Consider the following 15,707-nt stretch of genomic DNA (forward strand, 5'->3'; position numbering starts at 1 on the left):
GTTGTTGTTTTTGGCTCTTTAAATAAAACAATTTTTGTAAATTATAAAACTTGAGACAAGTGTTAAGCAACATGTGGACTTAGATGGCAACAATTTCAGCAACCAAAACAAACTTCCAAAGCAAATGTGGTAACTTTAAAAGCGGTATCTTTAAAACTTTAATCATGTCCTCAATCTATCAAGATTTCATAACCTCAGGAAAAAAAGCAGAAAAATATGGTTTTTTTTTTTTTTTTTACTTTGAAGGAAAAATTCTTATTTTACATAGATTCTGATCGTGATGAATTGGGAAAGACTGGTATAAAACATGCCTTGATTTTTTATTTTTTATTTTTTTTATTTTTTTATTTTTGCTATGGCTGAAATTAAAGTCAAATTCCAAGCAGAGAATTATCAGGAAGTAACCAAGGGACCATTGGAGTAATGCCTATAATTTTGACTACCTTATCACATAAAAACAAATTGCACAATTAGAAAAAAAAAGTTGGTGAAAAAAATAGAAATAATAATTAGCTTCTTTTTCATTTTTGTAATAGTACTCACATAAAAAGTTTGTCAGAACTATAAAGTGTTTGCACTGCTTGCATTATGATGACAGTAGGAATAGATACATAAAAAATCTATAATGCGTTAATTCACCACATAGATGGTTACTTTTTATGCTTACATAATTACCATTCTATAATGGAAATGCACTACAGAGGTTCATCAGTAATTCATAATATAATACAGGATTATCTATTCGATTAATTAAATGGTAGGAGCTATACAACAGGTAAGAACATACACATAGTCATCTGTAATAACTAGTTTTTTTTCATGGGAGGTGCTTTGGGTCAAAATGAACACCTTAAGCTTTTCTGAGTAGGCTGTAGAAAAAAAAACAAATACATAAAGCACCTATTTATTGTTTAAATTTTGTCTAAATCACACACACCAAACCAAGATTTTTTAAAATAAACCCCATTCTGTTGAAATCTAACACCAAGAAATTAAGTTCATTAAGAATAAACAAGTCAAGTAGAAAAGTTAAAACATACAGATGTGCCTAAAACCATGTGCTCTAGAACAGGGGTCTCTGACCTTGGCAACTTTAAGATTTGTGGACTTTAACTCTCAGAATTCCTCAGCCAGCTTTTGAGGAATTCTGAGAGTTAAAGTCCAAAAGTCTTAAAGTTGCCAAGGTTGAAGACTCCTGCTCTAGAATATAAACGAGTGGTATAGGATATCCTATCATTTACCACAAGGCCATTGGAGTAACTCAGTTTTCAAAAGTTTCTGAATGGTTAAAGCCAAACAAGCCAACTAGTTCTCTGCTTGGCAACAATTTCATACTATAGGCATGGCCTCTAAAATAGCAGCAGCTGCAGGGCATCAGGATTTCACAGAAACGGAGAAGCACCAAACATTTTGTTCTCCAGGTTCTGTTTTACAGTTAAGTTGAGAGTCAGCTGAGAACAATCCTAGATTTAACACCTTATCCTAAAACCTAATTGGCTTTTATTCAGCCACAATCAACTATACAACAATGACATTAAAAAATTGAGATCAGTCTCCTCTCCAGCTGTGACACATCCGCCTGTTGATTCAATGTTTCTCAGCCTTGGCAACTTTAAAAGGTGTAAACTTCCATTCCCAGAATTCCCCAGCTACACAATTTAAAAGTTGTCAAGGTTGAGAAACACCGATTTAATTGATACTTTTTTTTTTAATTTTTAAATAATTTTTATTATTAAAATAACATTACAAACAACATATACAATACTTCACCCTGTGCTATACATAAGAAAGGAAGATTTGGTTCTTTGGATATATCCTCATGATCGCCAAAATACACGTTCTCGGGGTACAGGTACCGAAGCATCCAATTTTCCCAGCGCATAGTCCACGAATGGTTTCCAAATTTTCCAGAAAATATCTTCTTTATAGTCACCATTTCTAATTTTAATATCGCATGTCATTTTATCGTTTAAACCTAATTTCCACATTTCACAATACCATTCTTCTATTCTAAAATTCACATCTAATTTCCAATATCTGGCTATTATAATTCTACCCATTATAATCATAATTCTAATCAATTCTTTCTCATATTTTGTTGGTTCTATTTCCTTAATTATCAACAGTAATATAGTTTCTGGTCTCAATATTATTGCTTTTCCCATCATTTCAAATATCATTTTCTCCAATTGTTGCCAAAACTTTTTAACTTTATCACATTTGTACCACATATGTTCATAAGTTCATTAGTAAACAATGTTGGAGATGTGATATGGAATTAGGGACCGATTTAATTGATACTATGATTCCAGCTGAAGCTGAATTTTTAGCCAATGTTATCTTTGAAACAAAGAAAAGTTTGAAAGCCCTATGGCAGGGGTGTGAAACTCGCATTGTCAAGGCGTCGTCACGTTACCTTCACTAAACTGGGTGTGGGAGTCAGCGTGTGACGCATCTTGCCCAAGTTTGACAGCCCTGCTCTATGGAGAACAGTTTTACATGTATCCTATGGAGAATTCATGAGAAGCACCTCTGCATTATCAAGGACTCTGTCTGCAATGTACAACCCATGTGGAACTGTACTCATGAAAACCTCTTCATTACTATTATTCTTTGAGATGGGTGGCATATAAATTTAAGAAATATTCACACTGGATAATATTATGCATGTATTTCTAAGACCACCTTCTTGTTGCATCCATTTATATTTTTAGTTTAGCCTGACTATTCTACTATTTCCACACTGACCTACAATTTTAACAAATGATTCTAGAACTGGTTTTTAAGTAGAATTCTTAAAATGCAACATACATGCTCTTAAACAAATTATTCTTATACTCATGCCGATATTTTTTGCAATTTTGGGAGAAGCACAAAATTCTAAAAAAAACTGTTTTCTAATCAGCAAATTAAAACCAGAAAGTACAGATAAAGTTGGTTCCCGTCAAAATGTGAACAAAAGAAAATTACTGATTGAAATACCCTTTAGAGCAGGTGTGTCCAGGGCCGGATTTAGATGAAAAGAGGCCCTAGGCTATTCCACTTATGAGGCCCTTTCACCTCTAGTGAAAGTGTAATTTTAATTTTGCTAACAATTTGAATGTAGGCCCCTCTTGATCTTGAGGCCCTAGGCTGAAGCCTAGTTAGCCTATAGGAAAATCCGGCCCTGGGTGTGTCAAACTCACATCATCACAGCAGCATCATGTGATGTATCGGGACTTCCCCCCTTCACTAAACTGGGCGTGGGCAGCACATGACACATCTGGTCCTGGGCCAGGAGTTTGACAGCCCTGCTTTAGAGAATGATCAAATTTGCTCAGGTAATGAATATGACTTTCAGAGGATCACCAGTGTAAAACAGATTAAAAAACACCTATCTGGAGAAGATAATATTTAACACATTTTTTTTCTACAAAATTTTCTTCATCAAAACAATCCTTTTCTGCTATATAGAAAGACAAAATGGTCATCTATCAGTCTAATATCAGATACGATTTGGATAGTGAGGTTCACAGGTCAAACTTATATGGTTAGGATCTATTTAAACCCCAATCCATCTCTAATTTTATATATGGAGCTACCAGCAGTATATTTTAATTGGCAATAACTATTTAAGTTTGCTACACAATAATTTTCTCTAATGTCTTTTATTAGAAAGGTAAGGGATAGAACTGGGTTCTTTGGAATGTAAAGCATGCATTTTGCTATTGAAGTATAATCTCCTTTCCTATACTTATAGAAACATAAGAAGGGAGAAGGAGAAGCAACTTAATTCAAGCTGCACTCATTGCTGCCGTTTTAAAAAATGATTCTAGATGACTGTTATCAAGTCTGTGAATCCTGCAGCAGTGGTGGGTTGCTATCCCAGATCAGGCGAACCGGTAGCAGCAGCAGCGGGAGGCTCTGTCCACCTGAACAGTTTTGTACATGTGTAGAAGTGTTGTGCTTGCAAGCGCACCCACGAGCAAACCGGTAGCAACGGATTTTGAAACCCGCCCTTGTTCTGCAGGCAATATATTGTATTCGTTAGGGAAATAGCTTCATAGGAATAAGCTTCATAAAAATATCAGGAAGCACTTGCATACACAAGAAAATGACTTTTGCCCTGGGTGTGACATTAAATGAAAAACACCCAATGCATTGTGGAGCAGAAGAGCGGGGGGGGGGGGGGATCAAATATAGTTCCCTACAGCCCTGCTCTGTGGTGATTCTAAGCATCCTGGATGTAATTTGAGGGAACTCATGAAAATGGTGTGTTGAAAGAAACACACATTTCTGAATGATAACTGATATATCAGAAAAGAAAACACAAGATGTCTTCCATAAATGTAATCCAGTTAAAAGTTCTTTGCTTCTACAGTTGCCAAGAAACTGTGCCAAATTTTACACTGCTAATAGTTTGGAATATGTTTTCAACAAGTATGTGTGAAATTAAGAAGAAACTGTTGTTTTTACTGTGGTGTTATTCTTCCAACATAAATGTTGGAACAGATTACATAGATGCTAAAGCAGCTTAAACTAGCAACTGTTTCATTATCATTATTATCACGGCAATTCTGGTGGGTTATACTGCTATCATTGATAAACAACAGATGTTGTCATTACTATTTGGTGAATAGATAAATAGATGTATACAGATATATAGACATAGTTATAAATATAGATATATAGATATATCACACTTTGTCTCCAACATAATTCTTCTCTTATTTTCTCTCTCCTTAAAACTAAGAAAATGCCCCTATGATAAATGATAGTTACAAATTTTAGAGTTTGTAAAGTTTTACAAATAGTGAAGTGGTGTTTTGCCTGAGAGTATTGCTTTTAGTACTATGGATTTAAATAGTGTCAATAGTGACAGAAATCACATTTCTTCCAGCTGTGTATGCAGAAAAGATCCAAAGAAATGCATATTTTATTAGGACATTGGATGTGAGAATCTCAGAAGAACCCTAACATGCATCTAGTTAGGGTTCGAATTCCAGATTACTACAATAGATCTTTTGTAGGAGAAACTGCATGTTCCCAGCTTTGATCTAAAGGTCTTATTGCAATATCCTCTAAGGATGTCTTCCTTAATTCCCACTTTTTGCCATTAACACATTAATATTCCAATATTATAGTTATCTATTCAGATCTATAGGACATATTAAACTAAGAAAAAGCAAAAAAAATCTCTCTTTAGCAGAACAAAAATAACTGCAACTAAAATGCAGATTTCATAACCAGATCCAGGTTCTATTTTAAGATTTGTTTTTCTACTATTCCTATTTTGGGGGATGGGGAGGGGGAAGGTACATTTTACTTCTGTTAATATGTCATTCTTTAGAAAACTCCAATGCTTTTAGGCCTTGTGGTTGGTTTTAATCAGTGGTGGGATTCAAGTAATTTAACAACCGGTTCTCTGCCCTAATGATTTCTTCCAACAACCAGTTTGCCAAATCGTTCAGAAAGTTAACAACTGGTTCTCCCAAAGTGGTGCAAACTGGCTGAATCCCACCATTGGTTTTAATGTGCTAATGCCCAAGAAAGATCAGGTAAAGAATAAATCATTCCTATCCATGGCAAAAAATCGAAAGGAAGGAAAAGATCATTTTAACGGATTTGGAGAGAAGGGAATTCAGAGATGAGCTCTCATGCTGAAATCAAAACAGTTGTTTTTTTTAGCTCAATTGATCTTCAGTGACAATGAGTATCAATAATGGTCTAAGGTTTCAAATAAAAATCTTTCTCAGCTGTACTTGGAGATGCCAAGGATTGGACCTTTCATCTGCAAAGCCCCTGCTGATCAATGAATTATGATCCTTCGCATTTGCCACCTTGAATTATATACATACATGTGTATGTGTGTGTAATGTATATATCTTCAAGTACAGCTAAGAAAGATTTTATTTGAGAATCTCCTACCAGCTCCATTGTCAACTGGGTCAACAAGGACCACAATAGGTGTTTGAGTTCCTGGATATCTGGTGAAAAATGGGTTACAGGTCCTGTTGGCTGAGCAACCAGGACCAACAGTTGCAGAACTATTGGAAAAAAGGGGTTTACCCATCACAAATATACAGAGATAAAAACCAAAGAAATAATGTTCTGTTATTGTGAATCAAGCCCAACAAGAGAAGGATATTTGAAATGACAATCACCAATTCTGGGAAGAACAATATCCAAAATCAGAAATCACAGAACAGAGGCTAACAAATCAATGGGGATTCATAATACAAAATAAAATATTCACAGAATCAGAATTTGAAAAAAAAAATCAAAAGTCTACCAGGGCAAAGAAATCAAAGCGTCGTCAGAAGCAACTTGGACTGTAGAGGCAAACCAAGGGGATTTGACAGCAGGGGAAGCCAGCACAGCTATATAATTGTTTTCATTTGGAAACCAGACATACTTTCCTTTGCCTCAGGAAGAACAAAACTCTCTAACTAAAGAGGTAGAGTCATGGAGCATCTGGAACAGCACAAAAATTGCTGAGCACATTGTAAGCCGCCCTGAGTCTTCGGAGAAGGGCGGCATATAAATCAAATTAAAAAAAAAAAAAGAGAATAAGATTGCCTATATTGAAGCTTGTTTCAAAAAATGGCCAGCGCAAACATTAAAAATGCCAATACAGTAATATCAAATGAAAGTGCCAGCTCACTGCAAGAAACAAACCAGCTTATCAAGTGCAAGTGCAATTATAACTGAATATCTAGGATGCAAAGGGCATGATTCATTATCATTATTTTCCTGGTCTTCCTATTCAGGATTTTTAGTTCACAAAACCCCAAACTAGCTATTATTAATAAGAAAGACAAAAAAGTCTGGAAGTTACAGTATCTGAGGTGGCAGCCAAAGGGAAGAGAAAGAACTGGACAAAATCACAAAATACAAAGACTTGCAAATAGAATGGCTGTGGCAAAAGAAAACAAAGGTAACACCAATAGTAATTAGATGCCTGGAGTACAATCCCAAAACATCTGGAGCACCACTTGAACACCAATGGCATTGTCAACTTTATCAACAGAAAATTGTAAACAGTAGCATCACAGTTTACATTCTACTTTATGAAACAACATCTGCCTAACCCAGATTCTTGGGAAAGACTTGATAGATGGATGAAAATGCCAAATCCAGTATAAACTTCTGGCTGACTGCACAACAAACCAAAATAATAGTATAACTCTACACTGAATATGCATGTACGCCACCCATTATTTACCTTGGTTCAGAGGTGGGTTTTACATAATTTTACCACTGGTACACCATGCACCAAAAATTTGAGTGCTTACTTTTGCACATGCACACGGCCTTCCGCACATATGCTTTGCTTGCATGTGCAGCTTGCACACATGTGTGTGGCTTAGAAAATATGGCTAAGTAGGACGGCATAGGGTCAAAGCGGGTGGGCAAGCCCACCGCAGGTCACCACTACCGGTTCACCTGAACCGGTTCAAATTGGCTGAATACCACCACTGCCTTGGTTATGAAAGAAAGAATTCTAGCAGATTCAATTTATACTGTGTTTCCCCGAAAATAAGATCCTGTCTTAAATTTTTTGAATCCTGAAATAAGCACTTGGCCTTATTTTCGGGGAGGTCTTATTATTTTCAGATGCATGGAGGAAACCAGAGGAAATGGCAGGGACTGGCTGTGCATGCAATTAAATATGGGGAGGGCTTATTTTCAGGGGAGAGCTTATTTTAGTGCATGCGCTCAAAAGCCTGATGGGGCTTATTATCAGGGGATGTCTTATTTTCAGGGAAACAGGGTAATTATTATTTGATGTCATGCTGGAAACTTGACTGAGTCAATAGTTGATAGATTACAACCAACTTTTATCTACTTAATGAGTAATGTTGGCAATTATTTTGTGCAAATAGATGCCTATAAAGAACTATAAAGTAAATCTATTATGATTCTTTTGTGTCCCACTAGAAATCTTCTAGTTGCAACAATATGAGCTTCTAAGTATTCTTGTGCAAGAGACAGGGTGGGCAATTAAGTATTTATACTCTTCAGTCCCTACCTGGGGGAAGAAGGTTATTATTTCCTTTGTTATTTTTATTCTCTGGTTGTCAATCCTTTTCTCTATGGTTAAAGTTATTTGGTCTTTTCTCATAAAATAATTCAGATTCCTAGTCCAAGATCTAACAATGGAGAACTGTATATGAGCAAATGGGTGAAGAAATATTATCAATAAATACATAAAATGCATAAGTGCACCAGCGTGCATACCCTCCCTGTCCTACTGTCCCCATTTATATGTAATCCTATGTGTTTATGGCTATGTTTTGCCTATTTTTATCCTTTTATTTGTGCCAATTTTTTTCATATGTCCATGTCTATGTTTATACTGTTACTTGTTTCCTTATACTTGTTGATAAATAAATAAATAAATAAATAAATAAATAAATAAATAAATAAATAAATAAATTAGTTACTTTTTCATATATTTAAGCATTCAAATTACATAAATTTCATCATTCTCCTTTCCTTTCGTCTTGGGGGTAAAAATATTTCTGGACTGCTTAACTTTAGCAACGTTCTGATATAAATCATGTAATCTTGCAAACCCAATTGTAGAAGTAGATTAACAGAAGCATGAATTGGGTGATAATGTAAAGATGAAAACATCTTTTTCTGAGATCTTTGCAACTGGAGATGAATTGTACTAATTGCAAAGAACTTCTTTGTCCCCTAAAATATTTACCTAGAAGGACTGTGCTAGGATTCCCTGAAAATACAATAACAAGTGTGATACCAGGATGATAGGTTTAAGCTTACAAGGTGACATTATGATGCACAGCTTCTTCCTCCCACACAGAAACCTGTCAGCTCTATTCACTTCACCTGGGAACTGCAAAAACAATAGAAGTTATTTTTCCTCTTTAAATGTCTGATGACACAACCGAGTTGCGAGTTGAAGGATTTGCATATGTTTAGCCCACAGAAAAGATGACTAAGGGGAAGTATGGTAACAAAATGTCACTCAGAAGAATGACCAGAAGCAATGAAGTAAAACTAAAAGGTAGATGAAGGTCATGATAGATATTGGGAGAAATTTCCTGAATGTATCACTGATGTCCAGTGGTTCATGATGTGGGTGAGTTCTCCGCTAGAGGCCTTCAAACAAAAGTTGGATGGTTATTTATCAGAGTGCTCAGTGGATACTGCATTGAGCTTGGAATTGGATTAGATGACCTTTGTGATCATTTCCAGTTCTATGATCCTATGATGCCATTTTAGTACTGATGCAGAATTTTCAGTTGGTGAAAATTGGCTTAGAGAGTACTTTCTACACTAGAAATGTCAGAGCTGTCCCACACTAATATCACTTTAAATTATAATATAGATACACAACCATTCTGTAGTATAATTTATCACCACTTGAAGAAGAAATGGCTTGGAGTCTCTGGGCAAAGATTTTGGAGACATCTATATGGGATTATATGATAACAAAAAAACTGCAATATGTGAGAATCTTGTTCTAGCGAACAGACTATAACAATCTATGTGAGGAACCTAGATTAATATCAATCCTGTACAATCTCAATCTTGGCTTGCAGACCCTTTATCAGCAGAATGTTAACGTGACACAAGGATAGTATAGGGCAGCGATGGCTAATCTTTTTGCCATCGCGTGCCAAAAGCGGGGGTCGTGCGCGTGCCCACACCCATAATTATATGCGCCCCGCCCCCCGCACATGCACATATGACCTCCCTGCGCTCCCCCCTCTAGGAGCCTGGGGAGGATGAAAACAGCCTTCTCCACCCCACCAGAGGCCCCCCGGAGGCCGGAAACGGTCCGTTTGCCAAATAGGAAGGCTGTTTTCACCCTCCCCAGGCTCCTAGAGAGGCTCTGGAGCCTGAAGAGAGCAAAAAAATGGGCCTTCTGATCCCCCTGGGAATTGGCAAATGGACCGTTTCTGGCCTCCGGAGGTTCTCTGGGGGGGAAGCTGTTTTTGCCCTCCCCAGGAGAGCAAAAAAACAGGCCTTCCCCACCCCCACCACCCCCAGGCCCTCTAGAGGCAGGAAACAGCCTGTTTTCCTACTTCTGGTGGGCCCAGAAGGCATGAAAATCAGCTGGCTCGTGTGCCCACAGATATGGCTCCGCGTGCCACCTGTGGCATGTGTGCCATAGGTTCGCCATCATGGGTATAGGGTCTGGAATAGATCCCGAACCTAGCCCCATAAGCATCAAAATGTATAGTGGCACGTTCTGTGGAAACAACCAGGCTTCTTGTTCTACCTGATTTTTTTATATTTAAAAATATTTTTATTATACAAAAAGGAAGTTTGAATGCTACAAAGCAAAGTGCAAGCTTTCAGCACCATTTTTATTTCTAAGAATGCTTCAGTACTCAAAACCTTTGTTTTGTTTTATTTTTTTGAAAATAAAAATGGTGGACTTTCAAGGAAGAATTGGTGAACTGAAGATGACTCTGCTCTCATGACCATAGTGGAACAAAGAGCCATAGGTGGACCAGCTCTTTAGAATTCTTCTCTCAACAGGGAGAAGATTTGGTATAGCAATAGCCATAGCATTTAGACTTATATACTACTTCACAGTGCTTTACAGCCCTCTCTAAGCGGTTTACAGAGTCAGCATATTGCCCCCAACAATCTGAGTCCTCATTTTACCAACCTCGGAAGGTAAGTCAGCCTTCAGCTGGTTAGGATCGAACTCTTGGCAGTCGGCAGAATTAGCCTGCAAAATTACATTCTCACCACTGTATCACCACAGTTCATCCACAAGTGCTCCTACTCAGTGCTTCTCACAAGGTGAGGATAAAACAGCAATCTCCAACAGGTTTACAGATTTGGGGACCAGGCAATGCCATCTTTGCCCAAACTCCGGTTGGCGCCTTTGTGGATACAGGATTCACCTTTACGCAATAAGGAAATTGCTTATTAACTGCTTCTAATAAGCAATAAGGAAATTGCTTATTAACTGCTTTTCAGCTATTCGGAAAGACAGGTTTTACTGCTCTTGGTAAATTTATTTTAATTCTTAGAAAGGTTTTAAATAGCAGTTTATTGAATTTAAAGAATCTTCTTTTGGAATAAACAACATGGGCACCAGGGGGCTGCTCTTCCAGTTTCCGGAACTCCCGTGCACGTGAAGATCAGCTGGCTGCATGCCGAAACCCAGAAGAGCAACGGGCCCGGAGAGATGGCTCTGCGTGCCACTTCTGGCACGCATGCCATAGGTTCGCCATCATGGTATTATACAGTACATACACTAACCTTTGTATGTATGTGCATTATGTAAGGCTGCCACAGGATATATACAATACAAAACCTCCCACTTCCCTAATCCACATATAAAATAAAAAATATTATTTTTAGATAAAACTATTTATTCCCTTTCCATTCCATACCTCTCCAGTGGAAAGTGTTTTCCTCTTATCAAAATATTTTTCTTCCTCACCAGTAAAAAATACTACAGCTTCTAGTAATACAATACTCAGCAATGTGTGCAAGCATAAGCAATATTCACTTCCCTCTTATAGGAATGCTAACCAGATGTCCAGCAGATTCCTAGTTATTACAGATCCAACTAACAAAATACCTCCATAACTCCTCACAGGCAAGAGAAAGTCATGGACCAAGCCATTATTTCCTTTCTCTTCCCATAAAAGCAGCCTTTTCTTATCTTTAATTACAGACTTTCCCACATGGTAACTTTCAGCAGCCTTTCTCCTGTGTGTAAACTGGCTGGAAAAAGCTTTAAAAACCCCTTTTCTGGATTTGAACCTGCTTCTCCACTCTGGCTATAGTGATTTTTTTTTATTTGCACCACAATTACCAAAGCTCTGCTAGGTAGATTTCCTTCCTTCCTTCCTTCCTTCCTTCCTTCCTTCCTTCCTTCCTTCCTTCCTTCCTTCCTTCCTTCCTTCCTTTCTTTCTTTCTTTCTCAGTTATCTTTGTCATAAGATAACTGATAAAAATATAAACATGATTATGAATACATAAAAAGGATACGAATAAAAAGGGATATTAGGACAGGGATGGTAGGCACGCTGGTGCCCTTATGCATGCCCTTACAGACCTCTTAGGAATGGGGTGAGGTCAACAGTAGACAGTCTAAGGTTAAAGTTATGGGGGTTTGGGGAAGAAACCAATTATCTCTCCTGGATCATTTTTGTTCTTTCTTTTTAAGGACATGTACATATTTTTACTGATCCATCAATAAACTTAATAAATGAAAACAACCAGAGATCACCCTGCATAATAACCTTCCCAGTAAACGGCATATTGGTAGAGAATGACATTATGTGATCCTATCCTCAATAAATGATCAATTAATAAAGAGAGGGTATGCAATCTGCTCAGTCATTCCACCTGGATTACTTATCCAATTCTGTGTGGGAATTTCCACTCAAGTAGGTTTAGAAGCTATGCTTAATGTAGTGTGCATCTGGGCTCACACACTGTGGGAAGAATAAAGTTTTCAATTTGGTTTTTGTTTAACATGCAGAGTGAATTTAGTCACGAAAGTTTCAAAACTGTGCAGACTATTGCATAACCAAACAATTGTGGCTGGGGTTCCCCCCCCCCAATCTATCAAGAACTGGGATGTCCCTAAAAGCTATTTATGATTAACATTTCATATAAAATTAGATGTGTTAATTTATAGTTTGGAAAAATTGCAGGTATGAAAAGTATATAAAAAGCCCTGTTTATTTTTTTTTTTAATGGGCAGTACAGTATTCCCATTCTAAATGTTATTACAGTATATTACTATGGATATTTTGCTATGTTCATATGTATGTTTTCTATGCGGATACATATTTAATCTACTGTCAAAATGTATGATACCCCCTTATTAAGCCCAATTATCTAGTTAACAAGTTGTATTCTTTCTTCTAGAAATAGTTTTCTTTTTGAGTGCTGTTTCTCCTTCATCTTACCAACAGCCTTTTCTTTTATAGACTACAATCAGTGACACAACTGTACAGCTTCTTCATTTATGAATCATGTTTGGAATGTTCATAGACAATATTGGCATTTACATAACTTCGTTCTCAGTATGAAATAATTCCCATAAGTGTCTCATGAAAAGTATCAAGCCTTAACTTAATTAACTCTTTCTGCAGGCTCCCTCTCTAGAAAAGCTTCTGATCATCATGAGCTCAGTCAGTGTGCACACATGGAACCCCGATGTCCAGAACAATAGTTGCAGAATACCGTCATCATGAGGAAAACATACTGGAAACTGTTTGTGTCTAATAGCTTTAACTATGTCTTCTTTGGTTTGTGGCGATTTCCAACGGTAAATATCAAAAGTGTCGCATGGGCTTGTCTGGAAGTAATTTGGACCTGTGGCAAAATTCCCTATTATATAAAATGGCCCAAAACAAGATTCTTAATAGTTGATGTTGCTAAAAGTTGAAATATTATGCAATATGGGAAACAATTAAGCAGAAACATAAGAGAAATGCAATGAAAGAATGAAAGTTGATTATCACAATATGTCATAAGACAATTAGTTTTGCAAGTAGTACCAGAGTAAGCAGAGTCCTATTTATTTATTTATTTATTTATTTTTCATATTTGTATACCGCCCTACTCCCGAAGGACTCAGGGCGGTGAACAGCCATAATAAATACAAATACATATAGAAGTTAAAAACTATTAAGAAACAGATTAAGTAATTTAGGCTCAAAGATTAAAAATCATCCAAATTTATCTAAAGAGGTTTAAAACCCAATTTAAAAGCCAGTTTAAAAGCCAATTTAAAAAGGGAGAGTTAGGCCAGACCAGCTTGTTGGAATAGAAATGTTTTCAGGGCACGGCGGAATATGCGTAAGTCTTGGATGTTTCGTAACTCCGGGGGAAGCCCGTTCCAGATGGTAGGTGCCCCCACAGAAAAGGCTCTCCCCCTGGGGGCCGTCAGTCGACATTGTTTGGCCGACGGCACCCTGAGGAGTCCCTCTCTATGGGAGCGAACTGGTCGGTGAGAGGCTATTGGTGGCAGGAGGCGGTCTCGTAAGTACCCTGGTCCTGAGCCATGGAGCGCTCTAAAGATAGTAACCAAAACCTTGAAGCGCACCCGGAAGACCACTGGGAGCCAGTGCAGCTCGCGCAGGAGGGGGGTTACATGAGAGCGCCACATTGCTCCCATTACCACCTGCGCGGCCGCATTCTGGACCAGTTGGAGCCTTCGGGTGCTTCTCAAGGAGAGCCCCATGTAGAGAGCATTACAATAATCCAGGCGTGAGGTGACAAGGGCGTGAGTGACCGTGCGTAACGAGTCCCGATCCAGAAAGGGATGCAACTGGCGAATCAGGCGAACCTGATAAAAAGTCCTCCTGGCTACGGCCGTCATATGCTCTTCAAAAGACAGCCGTGAGTCCAGGAGGATGCCCAAGTTGCGAACCCCATCTATGGGGGCCAACGACTCACCCCCAATAGTCAGAGATGGCGCCAACTGACTATATCGGGACGACGGAAACCACAGCCACTCGGTCTTGGATGGGTTGAGTCTGAGTTTGTTCCTCCCCATTTGATGACTGTGCTGTATTTTAAGATTTTCACATCATATCATATCTCTGTTCCTGAGGTATGTAAAGACTCTCGATATTTCTTTGAATTTACTGCTGCTATACATAAAACCGCAGAGAAACTGACTTTTATACTTCAAAGTGGCCTGTGCTTGGGAAAAAGTCTCCTTACTAATAGCCATCTTTTAAAAAGAAGCCCTGCAAAAGGCTGACACTTTCCTTAGTTCCCATGTATATCAGTACAGAAAAAGTATGTTGCAGTATAAAAAAATCAAGAAAAGCCCCACCAAGACATGTTGAATACATGACTGTAATGGGCGTCTCCACTACATATGCTTTAATAACACCAGGCCTTTTGGAGAGGGATTGCGGACAAGAGGCTAGTCTCCTTTTACTTTCAATTATTGCAGTGTTTTTCAAATTTTCTTAGCTATAAGAAATAATGTTGGCTTCAGTTGCTTTTTCCATCTGCTTCGTTGGAACCTAAAATAAATTAAAATCGCTAAGAATTATGGTTGGGCGGGGGGAACCCAGGCTCCCAGGTCTTGTTTACCACATTGGATTCCAGATTTAATTTAATATCATGATGTAAGAAAATACAATAAAATGAATTTTGTTTATCTCACTGGATGGTGCCATAGTAGAGAAAGAGAATGATAATAAAAAGGAAAAGCAAGTTTACTGTACTCATGATTTGGAACAGGTTATTAATAACAGGACACATTCATAAAAATATCTGGAGACAGTGGGTGATATTTTTAGTTTTAGTCTGCTCTCTTTCCAATTCCTGTCAATTATGGAAAGACCTCTGAAATAAAGATACGAGTTTTGCAGAGTTAAAGACAGGAAATTCAAAAGTGCCCTTTGAAATTAATAAGATAGGCCATGTCCCATTTCTAAAGCCATCTTCCATATAGCTCATATGCTACCCAAACCTTTTAAAGTTTGCAGTGGTACCTGAATACTCATTATTAATTGGTTTTGGGAGGCATTATGAGTACCAAACAATTTTTTCCCATAAGGAATAATATAGTGAATCACAAGGCAGCCACCACTGATAAGCTATAACTTGTGTATTGAGTAACCAACAACCAATGAGTACTGGAACAAAATCTTGACATCAAAATGCGTTGAGTACCAAATCTGATGAGTTTCAAAGCAGTAGACTATCAAGGTACCACTGTGTTTTTAAGCGCACAGTTTACATTATATTAT

The 15,707-nt window shown here is 37.7% G+C and overlaps 1 protein-coding gene across 1 annotated transcript in view; it reads right to left on the bottom strand.

The window, feature by feature from the left end:
* The window catches only part of KITLG (KIT ligand), a 55,322-nt gene that overhangs the window by 20,400 nt on the left and 19,215 nt on the right, over positions 1-15,707 (bottom strand). The gene's annotated exons all lie outside the window — the stretch shown is intronic.

Source organism: Pituophis catenifer, unplaced genomic scaffold (genome assembly GCF_029215685.1).
Source record: "Pituophis catenifer annectens isolate HBS135680 unplaced genomic scaffold, rPitCat1.0.hap2 SCAF_7, whole genome shotgun sequence".
NCBI lineage: Eukaryota > Metazoa > Chordata > Lepidosauria > Squamata > Colubridae > Pituophis > Pituophis catenifer.